The 9981-nt window shown below is 52.3% G+C and overlaps 1 pseudogene; it reads left to right on the top strand.

Moving 5' to 3' along the window:
- The first annotated feature begins 4311 nt into the window (after positions 1-4311).
- On the top strand, positions 4312-9035 carry LOC133627482 (acrosin-like; annotated as a pseudogene).
- The last annotated feature ends 946 nt before the right edge of the window (positions 9036-9981 follow it).

Below are 9981 nucleotides of genomic sequence, written 5' to 3'. Positions count from 1 at the left end.
AGCTTCAACATTACTGTGAGCAGTGACTCTGACTCCGAAACCAGCTTCATCACCGTCTCGAGCCTTGGCTCTCCAGTTCTGGTGATCACAGTACCAAACAGCCCCGCAGAACACGAGCCAGAGCTGACGGCACACGGGCACCACATCCACCAGCTCCAGGATGGCCAGGAGCAGCAGCAGCTCCTCACTGAAGCCAGTGTGAACAACCTGGACGTTGATGAAACCTTCATGGTCACTTATTTCCTGCAACAGGAGCTGGACAAAGAGACAAACGACTGTCTCTACCACTGAGTCAACGTAGAGCAGTTGTGTGAAGACAAGGATGCCTCTGCCAGCAGCTGAGTGAGTGGAGCACTGACATCCCTCTTATCAAAGGCCAGTCACCGAGCAGAGGATGCTCCCCCATGCTGCTGGGACAAGATTTCCCCGAGACAGAGACATCCCCAAGGATTTCACAGCTCAATTGTAAGATTAGTCATGGGAAAGGTGGAGGGAGAAAAAGCAGCACCACAGGGAGTGTTTGACAGATCTTTAAAGGCCACGGGAAAAGTCCCTGTCGCTGTGATTTCACACAGCTGGCTTTCGCCATAGGCTTGAAACAGTGGGTACCCTTCTCTCTTCTGCGCTGCTGCTTTGCCTTTCCTCCTTGCTTTGTTGATGAGAACATGTACACAGCCAGAGCCATTCAGGATTTGCTTAGCTACACCAAATCCAACGGTGCCTCTTTGCCAGCAGACATGAGTGGAGCACTCTCACATCCCTCTTATCAAAGGCCACTCACCATGCAAAGGATGCTCCCCCATGCTGCTGGGACAAGATCCTCCAGAGACAGAGACATCCCCAGTGATTTCCCAGCTTAATTGTAAGATTATTCATGAAAAACCAGAGGGAGACAAAACCAGCCCCACAGGGAGTGTTTGACAGGGGCATTTCTCCCATGTGCTTTAAAGATCTTTCTCTATTTTCACATAGTTGATTTTGACTGTAGGCCTCAAATAGTTGATACCCATTCTCTTTACTTTCAAGGTCCCCTGAAATGCTCTGCTCTGCTCCTTTGACCTTCTTCCTTGTCTTGTTCAGACTATCTACACAGCCATAGCCATTTCCTTAGCTACACCTGAATGCAGATGATGCCGGAGGGATCCAGAACCGTGAGCTTTGCTTCCTATGGCTCTTAAAGCCAAGATTTCTTTCAGGGGCTCTTGGAATGGAATGCATTTCTATTTCTTTGTCTGTTGAGTTGATTTCACTTGATAGTTGAGGACCACTGAAGGAAAAGTGGAAAGGACCTGTCCAGATGATACTGACCACCCACAGAGCTGTAGTCACCCTGTGGATGCAGCCCAGCAAGATCAAGCAGCTCCATCATCAGAACACACTGCAAGACAAGAGGCTGAAAATGAGCTGGGGAAGCACAGCATCTGGGTGATGGCTCTGGCAGGAATGTCAGGTAGGGGAGGAGCTTACACAGACCAACACAAACTATTGTAGCAATGCAAACAATATTCATTCAAAGATGTAGAGAAGCTGGGTAATGCACGTGCAGAGACATACACAGGCAACACAGTACAACCAACAGAGCTGACTCAAAGCCACCCTTCCTTGGCTGGCTGCTTCCTTCTATGCTGCTTCTGCCCATGTGATCACCCAGGGCCCAACTGATTACCTTGCAGCACCTGTGTGTGATAATTGGAGTAGCTTGCCAGCTGCATTAACTTGTCCCTGCCATCTTTATTCAAGCTGGCTGCTCCAAGCCACATCTGTGCCTACAGTTCCCCCCTTTTTCTTTTGTGGACCAGCCAGCCTTCAGCAGCACATTTCAAAATTAAAGGTACATGAAGAAAACATCAATATTTTTACCCATGGCCATGAGTTTACAACAAAAGGCCAATAACAGCTCCACTGCTGAACAATGCAACACAGAAATCCATCAACTCCAACAGAATGTGCTGTGTGTTGCTAGGAGGGATGCACACTGGCGAGAAGGGATGAGTTCTCTGTGCTTCCACTGAGGTTTCTAGTCACTGAATGTACTTTCAGACTCTTGTTTAACTTCTTTAGCATGCTGATCTGTCAGCTGGAAATATCTCTTCATCCCTTCTGCTTTCAAGTTTCCATTGGCCGTCCTGGAAAGTTCTTCAGTTCTTTGAATGTGATGCAGATTGCTGGAGGAATTTGCAGCAGCCACAGCTGACAGGTTTTCCATTTCAATAGGGTGATGGGTTGAGGGTGGATCACTTGGTTCTTTCCTCAAGACTGTTTTCTCCATTGCTCTTACAATCCTTATTAAGGCCTTTTGGTTGATGTGCCTTGATCCACGTTGCTGGAATCCACCGGGGACCTTGCTCTGTAACGCCACAAGCGCAGCCTCTTCCCCATGGGAACAGATCTGCAGGCCCTTGCCACTCTCCAGTAGTGGGATTCTTACACCAAACTTTAGGTTTGTCAGCAAGCTCCAAATCCCGACTCATTTGGGCAAAGTGTGTTAATGCTGGTGCTTCATTCCACTTTGCCACAGTTCTGAGATGATTCCCTGTAGAAAGGGCTTTCATGAGTCTGTCTTGAGGGCTCACCCCCTCTTCCCCCGTTTTCTGTTTCTCTACCAGCCCCTTTAGAGCTTGGTGAGTACGTTCGATCGTGGCTTGACCAGTAGAGTTCCCTGGGATCCCAGTGGTGTGTCTGACACCCGATAAGTTCAGAAACTCACATGTTCTACTGGCTCTATATCCCCAGCCATTGTCAGTTTTCTCTCTCGTGGAACACCAAGGACTGCAAAGCAACTCCTCCAATGTCTTATGACGCCTCAAGCCCTGTCCCTCGTTAAGGCTGTGGCCCAAACCATGGCCCAATAGGTATCAATAGTGACATGTATTGGTTTAAACCGTCCAAAGGGAGCACAGACTGTGACATCCCATTGCCGTGTTCCTCATGGTGCCAGGCCCCTGGGATTGACTCCTGCTCCTAGGCCGATTTGATTCTGGCATGCAGGGCATGTGGAAACGATCCCCTGAGCATCCCATGTGGTCAGGTCAAAGTGCTTGGCCAGCATTTTCACACCTTGGTGAAAGAAGTCATGTGATCTGTTGGACTGAGAAGATGTGTCAATTCTTGGCCCCATAGGTGTCAATAAAGGAGCTGCCAATATCTTGTCACCAATTTCATTGCACACTGATGGGCCATCTGTTAAGCCCAAATGGCTTCCAGTATGTCCAGTGTCATACAGTCAGGCCTGTAACGGGTGCTGTTGGTCTCACTGGCCCATCTTCCATTGGAAATTGAGCAGAAAACAATTTATGGGCCGGATAATGATTATTTGTAGTCCCTGGATGAGACAACAAGGCCACTGTAATTCATCAGACTGCTGCAGTGCCCAGGTCAAGAACTCATCTGTGAGAGGAACGAAAATGACGTCTGCCTCAATCCCTGCTGTTGCCAGCAGACGTTTCCTGCCCTTAACTATTATTTTCACAATGGCCTCTGGTCTCGTGGTGATTGTTTTTGGCAAATTCTATGGCAAAAACATCTGCTCCAGGATGCTCAATGGGTCTCTCGCTCCTGAATCCCATTGCATCAAGAGTGCCATTCCATGCCAGCAGTGAAGCGACAGTTGGGCATCTCCGGGTTGGTGATCGCGCCAGAGAAGGTACAAGTGCACGCCTCGTGGCAATGTTTAGGTCATATTATCGCCAGGGCACGCATTTATCCTCAGAAGGTGGCAATTAAACCAGAAATTGCTCATTTAACAGACATTCAGAAGCTGACAGGTGATATCCAATGGGCACGAACCACATGTGGTGTCACGAATGAGGCTCTTGCGCCACTAACGCCTTTGCTAAAGGCTCAGCAGAGGCTGACAGTGCGCGGGAACTGTCCCGGCAGCAAACACCAGCGATAGAAAAGACAGGACACACGACAGTCAGTAACTACAGTCACTGATATGATGCTGACTTGTCAGTTAACGTTGCTGTGATCAGTCCAAACCAGCATGGAATGGCACTCTTGATGCAATGGGATTCAGGAGCGAGAGACCCATTGAGCATCCTGGAGCAGATGTTTTTGCCATAGAATTTGCCAAAAACAATCACCACGAGACCAGAGGCCATTGTGAAAATAATAGTTAAGGGCAGGAAACGTCTGCTGGCAACAGCAGGGATTGAGGCAGATGTCATTTTCGTTCCTCTCACAGATGAGTTCTTGACCTGGGCACTGCAGTAGTCTGATGAATTACAGTGGCCTTGTTGTCTCATCCAGGGACTACAAATAATCATTATCCGGCCCATAAATTGTTCTCTGCTCAATTTCAAATGGAAGATGGGCCAGTGAGACCAACAGCACCCGTTACAGGCCTGACTGTATGACATTGGACATATTCGAAGCCATTTGGGCTTAACAGATGGCCCATCAGTGTGCAATGAAATTGGTGACAAGATATTGGCAGCTCCTTTATTGACACCTATGGGGCCAAGAATTGACAGATCTTCTCAGTCCAACAGATCACACGACTTCTTTCACCAGGGTGTGAAAATGCTGGCCAAGCACTTTGACCTGACCACATGGGATGCTCAGGGGATCGTTTCCACATGCCCTGCATGCCAGAATCAAATCGGCCTAGGAGCAGGAGTCAATCCCAGGGGCCTGGCACCATGAGGAACACGGCAATGGGATGTCACAGTCTGTGCTCCCTTTGGACGGTTTAAACCAATACATGTCACTATTGATACCTATTGGGCCATGGTTTGGGCCACAGCCTTAACGAGGGACAGGGCTCGAGGCGTCATAAGACATTGGAGGAGTTGCTTTGCAGTCCTTGGTGTTCCACGAGAGAGAAAACTGACAATGGCTGGGGATATAGAGCCAGTAGAACATGTGAGTTCCTGAACTTATGGGGTGTCAGACACACCACTGGGATCCCAGGGAACTCTACTGGTCAAGCCACGATCGAACGTACTCACCAAGCTCTAAAGGGGCTGGTAGAGAAACAGAAAACGGGGGAAGAGGGGGTGAGCCCTCAAGACAGACTCATGAAAGCCCTTTCTACAGGGAATCATCTCAGAACTGTGGCAAAGTGGAATGAAGCACCAGCATTAACACACTTTGCCCAAATGAGTCGGGATTTGGAGCTTGCTGACAAACCTAAAGTTTGGTGTAAGAATCCCACTACTGGAGAGTGGCAAGGGCCTGCAGATCTGTTCCCGTGGGGCAGAGGCTGCGCTTGTGGCGTTACAGAGCAAGGTCCCCGGTGGATTCCAGCAACGTGGATCAAGGCACATCAACCAAAAGGCCTTAATAAGGATTGTAAGAGCAATGGAGAAAACAGTCTTGAGGAAAGAACCAAGTGATCCACCCTCAACCCATCACCCTATTGAAATGGAAAACCTGTCAGCTGTGGCTGCTGCAAATTCCTCCAGCAATCTGCATCACATTCAAAGAACTGAAGAACTTTCCAGGACAGCCAATGGAAACTTGAAAGCAGAAATGGTGTGTTTTCTAGGGATGAAGAGATATTTCCAGCTGACAGATCAGCATGCTAAAGAAGTTAAACAAGAGTCTGAAAGTACATTCAGTGACTAGAAACCTCAGTGGAAGCACAGAGAACTCATCCCTTCTCGCCAGTGTGCGTCCCTCCTAGCAACACACAGCACATTCTGTTGGAGTTGATGGATTTCTGTGTTGCATTGTTCAGCAGTGGAGCTGTTATTGAACTTTTGTTGTAAACTCATGGCCATGGGTAAAAATATTGATGTTTTCTTCATATACCTTTAATTTTGAAATGTGCTGCTGAAGGCTGGCTGGTCCAAAAAAGAAAAAGGGGGGAACTGTAGGCACAGATGTGGCTTGGAGCAGCCAGCTTGAATAAAGATGGCAGGGACAAGTTAATGCAGCTGGCAAGCTACTCCAATTATCACACACAGGTGCTGCAAAGTAATCAGTTGGGCCCTGGGTGATCACATGGGCAGAAGCAGCATAGAAGGAAGCAGCCAGCCAAGGAAGGGTGGCTTTGAGTCAACTCTGGTGGTTGTACTGTGTTGCCTGTGTATGTCTCTGCACGTGCAGTACCCAGCTTCTCTACATCTTTGAATGAATATTGCTTGCACTGCTACAACACCTGATCAAGCTTTTCTTGTGGCTGTCCCACTGTTACCCTGGGAAACAAGAAATGTTGTCTCTCAATGAAGAGATGAAGAAAGGCCTTGTGGAACTTGCCTCTCTCTCCTAACCAATACTGACACAAAGCTGTTCCCCAGGGGTGACAGCACAGGGTTGGACGTAGGAACAGAAAGCTCCGAGCCATCCAAATGTCCTGATGCTGCGGGTCCCAAGCACTCTGTCTGTGGAGCACCTCTCCCAGGAGGCAGCAAGGACTCCTGGGTCATTCCCTCTGTCCCATTAAAAGGGGACAGAATGGTTTGGCAGAAAATAAACTCCTTTGCATTCTAACTCTCCTCACCGAGACTTGTACGTGATGGTGTCTTCCCCCCACATCCCCTCTTTCTTCCACCGTTTTTATACCTTCTTTTACCTTCAAGGTGGAGTTTGAGTGACTTTAGTCATAAATCCCTTTGTTACAATGGGTGTAACATCCTCTCACCTTGCATTTAAAGGTGCAGCTTACAAACAGTTCAGGGCACACACTCAAGGAGAGGTGGCACCTTGGAGGTGGGTGGCCTTTGGGATGGAGGTGTGTTTTGGTATTAAAATGACATTGAAATGAGCAAAGTTGGCCCTAGGACAGCATTTTGTCAAGATCTGACAAACCCTTGGCTCAGGGTAACAAAAGTGCTGCTGATAGTTCCACAGGACCATCTTGTTCCTGTGTATCATCACAGAGCCTGGCTGCAGAGCCTCCACTCTGCTCCACACTCCATGGTATTTCCAGGGACTTGCTGTGTTGCTGATTGCTCACAGAGCAGCAGCAGCTGTATCCACCCTGAAGCCTTTTCATAGAATCATAGAATCATAGACTCACAACATGGTGGGGGTTGGAAGGGACCTTTAGAGTTCATCCAGTCCAAACTGAGTGCAGGCCTGCAAGCGGCTCATGGGAAGGCTGTGGGAAGTGGCTCTAGGAGGGAGCTTGGGCAGCCCTTACAGCGTCCACTGGTGCCCCGTGGCCAAGCCACAGCTCCCCAAAGCCCACGGTGAGGGAGCCAGGCTACGGGGCTAAGGCAGGAGCCAGGGCTAAGGGCTCCCTGCCCCGCTGTCCACGCAGCACCCGGTGTGGAGGGCAGACGGCTGCCCTGCAGCCTGAGCAGCAGCGGGCCCTGGAGCAGGACACTCGTGACTTTCTGCTTCCAGGGCGAGCTGCGGGCGCCAGCTCAAGGCTTCTTCCTCTGGGCCGTTGCGCGTCGTGGGTGGCACAAATGCGGCTCCGGGGACCTGGCCCTGGATCGTCAGCCTCCAGCGCCCCTGGGGAAAACGCACCAAGCATTTCTGTGGAGGGTCCCTCATCAACCCACAGTGGGTGCTCACAGCAGCCCACTGCTTTGACAAGTTCAGGTGAGGAGGAGCAGGGAAGGGGCATCCCTACACCACTGCTGCCGCTCCCGTCCCGTTCCCACGCAGCAGCCAGCGCCGGGGCACTGCCCAGCCCAGCACAGAGCTGTGCTCGGCACACGCTGGGCTGGTGCTGCTGCTCGCCAGCGGCCTGGGGCTGGCCATTCCCAGAGCCCTTGGTGAGCAGGAGGCAGGCAAGTGCTCCCTCTGAGCCCTCTGCTCTCCATCTGCCCTCCAGGAAAATCGCCAAGTGGCGCGTGGTGATCGGGACCACAAAGTTGTCTCAGCTGGGCCCCGAGGCCCAAGTGCGACGCATCAAGCGGCTGCTGCGTCACGAGGCCTACTGGCAGGCCACAGCTGAGAATGACATTGCTGTGCTGGAACTGGACCAGCCCATCCAGTGCAATGAGCACGTCCAGCTGGCCTGTTTGCCTCAACCCGATGACGTGAAGCTGTCGGAGCTGAAAAACTGCCAGGTGGCTGGTTGGGGATCCACAGTTGCATGATGTGAGTTCCCCTTGTAAAAGCATTTGTGTCCCGAGGCCTGGCATGCTGGGGAGACGGGTTGGGCGTGAGGAGAGCCAAGGCGAGAGCCACAGTCAGGCTGTGGGGACATCAGGCTGCAGACGGGGCTCTGAGCCACTGTCCAAAGCCAGACTGAAGGGAAAGACGTGTCTGGTGTGTCTATGGGTAGGTGCAAAGCCGAGGCCCAGGGAAGGGCTTTGCCAGACAGGGGAGGGCAAGTGGCCCAGAGCTGCTGGGGGCTAATTCCTTGCTGTGCTCACAGCCACAGAACCAGAAACATCCGATGTGCTGCAGGACGCCAAGGTTCACCTCATCGATACCAAGCTCTGTAACAGCAGCCAGTGGTACACAGGGGCTGTGCACAGCTACAACCTCTGTGCCGGGTACCCACAGGGTGGTATCGACACCTGCCAGGTAGGAGCAGCTACGAGTCACCCCCTGCAGCACCCACAGCCCTGTCCCAACACTGCTGGGGCTTCCCTCCCCTTCCCCATCATCATCTCCTTGCCCAGGGCCCCTTGCCTTGTCCCACACACCCATCCCGTGTAATTGGCAGCCCTTAGGTCCAGAGCCCAGTGCTAGAACCTCTGTCTTCCACACATCCAGGATCCCTGTGCTGACAGCAGCCACCCAACACTCCCTTCCTCCTCTCTGCTCTGCTGTAGGGTGACAGTGGTGGTCCCCTCGCCTGCCAAGACAGCCACGCTGACTACTACTGGGTCGTTGGACTGACCAGCTGGGGGAAAGGCTGTGCAAGAGAAAAACAGCCTGGCATCTACACCAGCACTCGGCACTTTTACAACTGGATCCTGGAGCACATGGGACGGCACCAAGAAGAGGCAGCAGCTCCTCCACTGTCACAGCCTGTGTCCACCTCAGCCCCCTCTCAGACACCAAGGCCAGGTGCAACACAACCAGGCAGCTCCACGTCCTGTGCCTTTGCATGCCGGAAGGCGATGAAGTTCCTCAGTTTGCTGCGGGGGCTCCTGCGGTTCCTGATGGGAAGAGGGGCTTGAGCAGCAGCGTGGCCAGGACCCAGCGCAGGCTGCGCTGTGCCACCACCATTTCCCCCTGGGGCACTGCCCGCTGCTCCAAGGGCAGCCCCTGTGTCCCACACCTGCTCCGTCCTCCCCACGCTCCTCTCAGCACACACAAAGGCTGAAGGAGACTTAGTGCAGTCAATAAAGCTGCCTGTTTGCACAGCACGTTGTGCCTCAGTCCATTGCTCAGTCCCTGTGGAGCTGGGCTCATTTACAGCTGCATTAAAGTTGGTGTGTTGGAATCACAAGAAATTTTAGGAGCAACCTGTCATCAGCACAAAAGAGACACAGAACTTGTGGAGAGTGGCCAGCGCAGGGCCACCAAGATGCTCAGGGGACTGGAACATCTTCCATACGAGGAAAGGCTGCGGGAACTGGGGCTGTTTAGTCTGGAGGAGACTGAGGGGAGAGCTCATTAACATTTACAAATACCTCACTGCTGGGTGTCAGGAGGTCGGGACATCCCTTTTCCTATGGTACGTAGCAACAGGACAAGCTGCTGCTCGGGGCTGGTTTGTTCTCCCCCAGCACTGCCAGGCCCCTCTCCTGGAGCTGCTCTCCAGCAGCTCAGCCCCAGCCTGGGCTGGTGCTGGGCTTGTTCCTGCCCAGCTGCACCACTCTGCCCTTGCTGCCCCTCAGCAGGTTCCTCTGTGCCCAGCTCTCCCTGCCGGGCAGCTCAGGCTCTGGGCACTCAGCCAGTGCTCCCAGTGTGGTGCCAGCAAGGAACTCACTGAGGGTCCCTCTGGGCCCTCCCCCAGCTCCCTGACGGAGATGTTGAACCAGAGCGGCCCCAGCGCCCATCCCTGCGGAACTCCGCTGCCCACAGGCCACACACTGGGCTCTGTGCCGCTGAGCACTGTGAATCTTCTCTTTCCAGGGCGAGAATCCTTTCACAGAGACCCCGAGGACAAAGAGGAGCCCG

The sequence above is a fragment of the Colius striatus genome, chromosome 21 (genome assembly GCF_028858725.1).
Source record: "Colius striatus isolate bColStr4 chromosome 21, bColStr4.1.hap1, whole genome shotgun sequence".
Classification (NCBI taxonomy): domain Eukaryota; kingdom Metazoa; phylum Chordata; class Aves; order Coliiformes; family Coliidae; genus Colius; species Colius striatus.
Note: the sequence above shows the minus strand (reverse complement) of the source record. Positions and strands in the feature narration are given on the sequence as shown.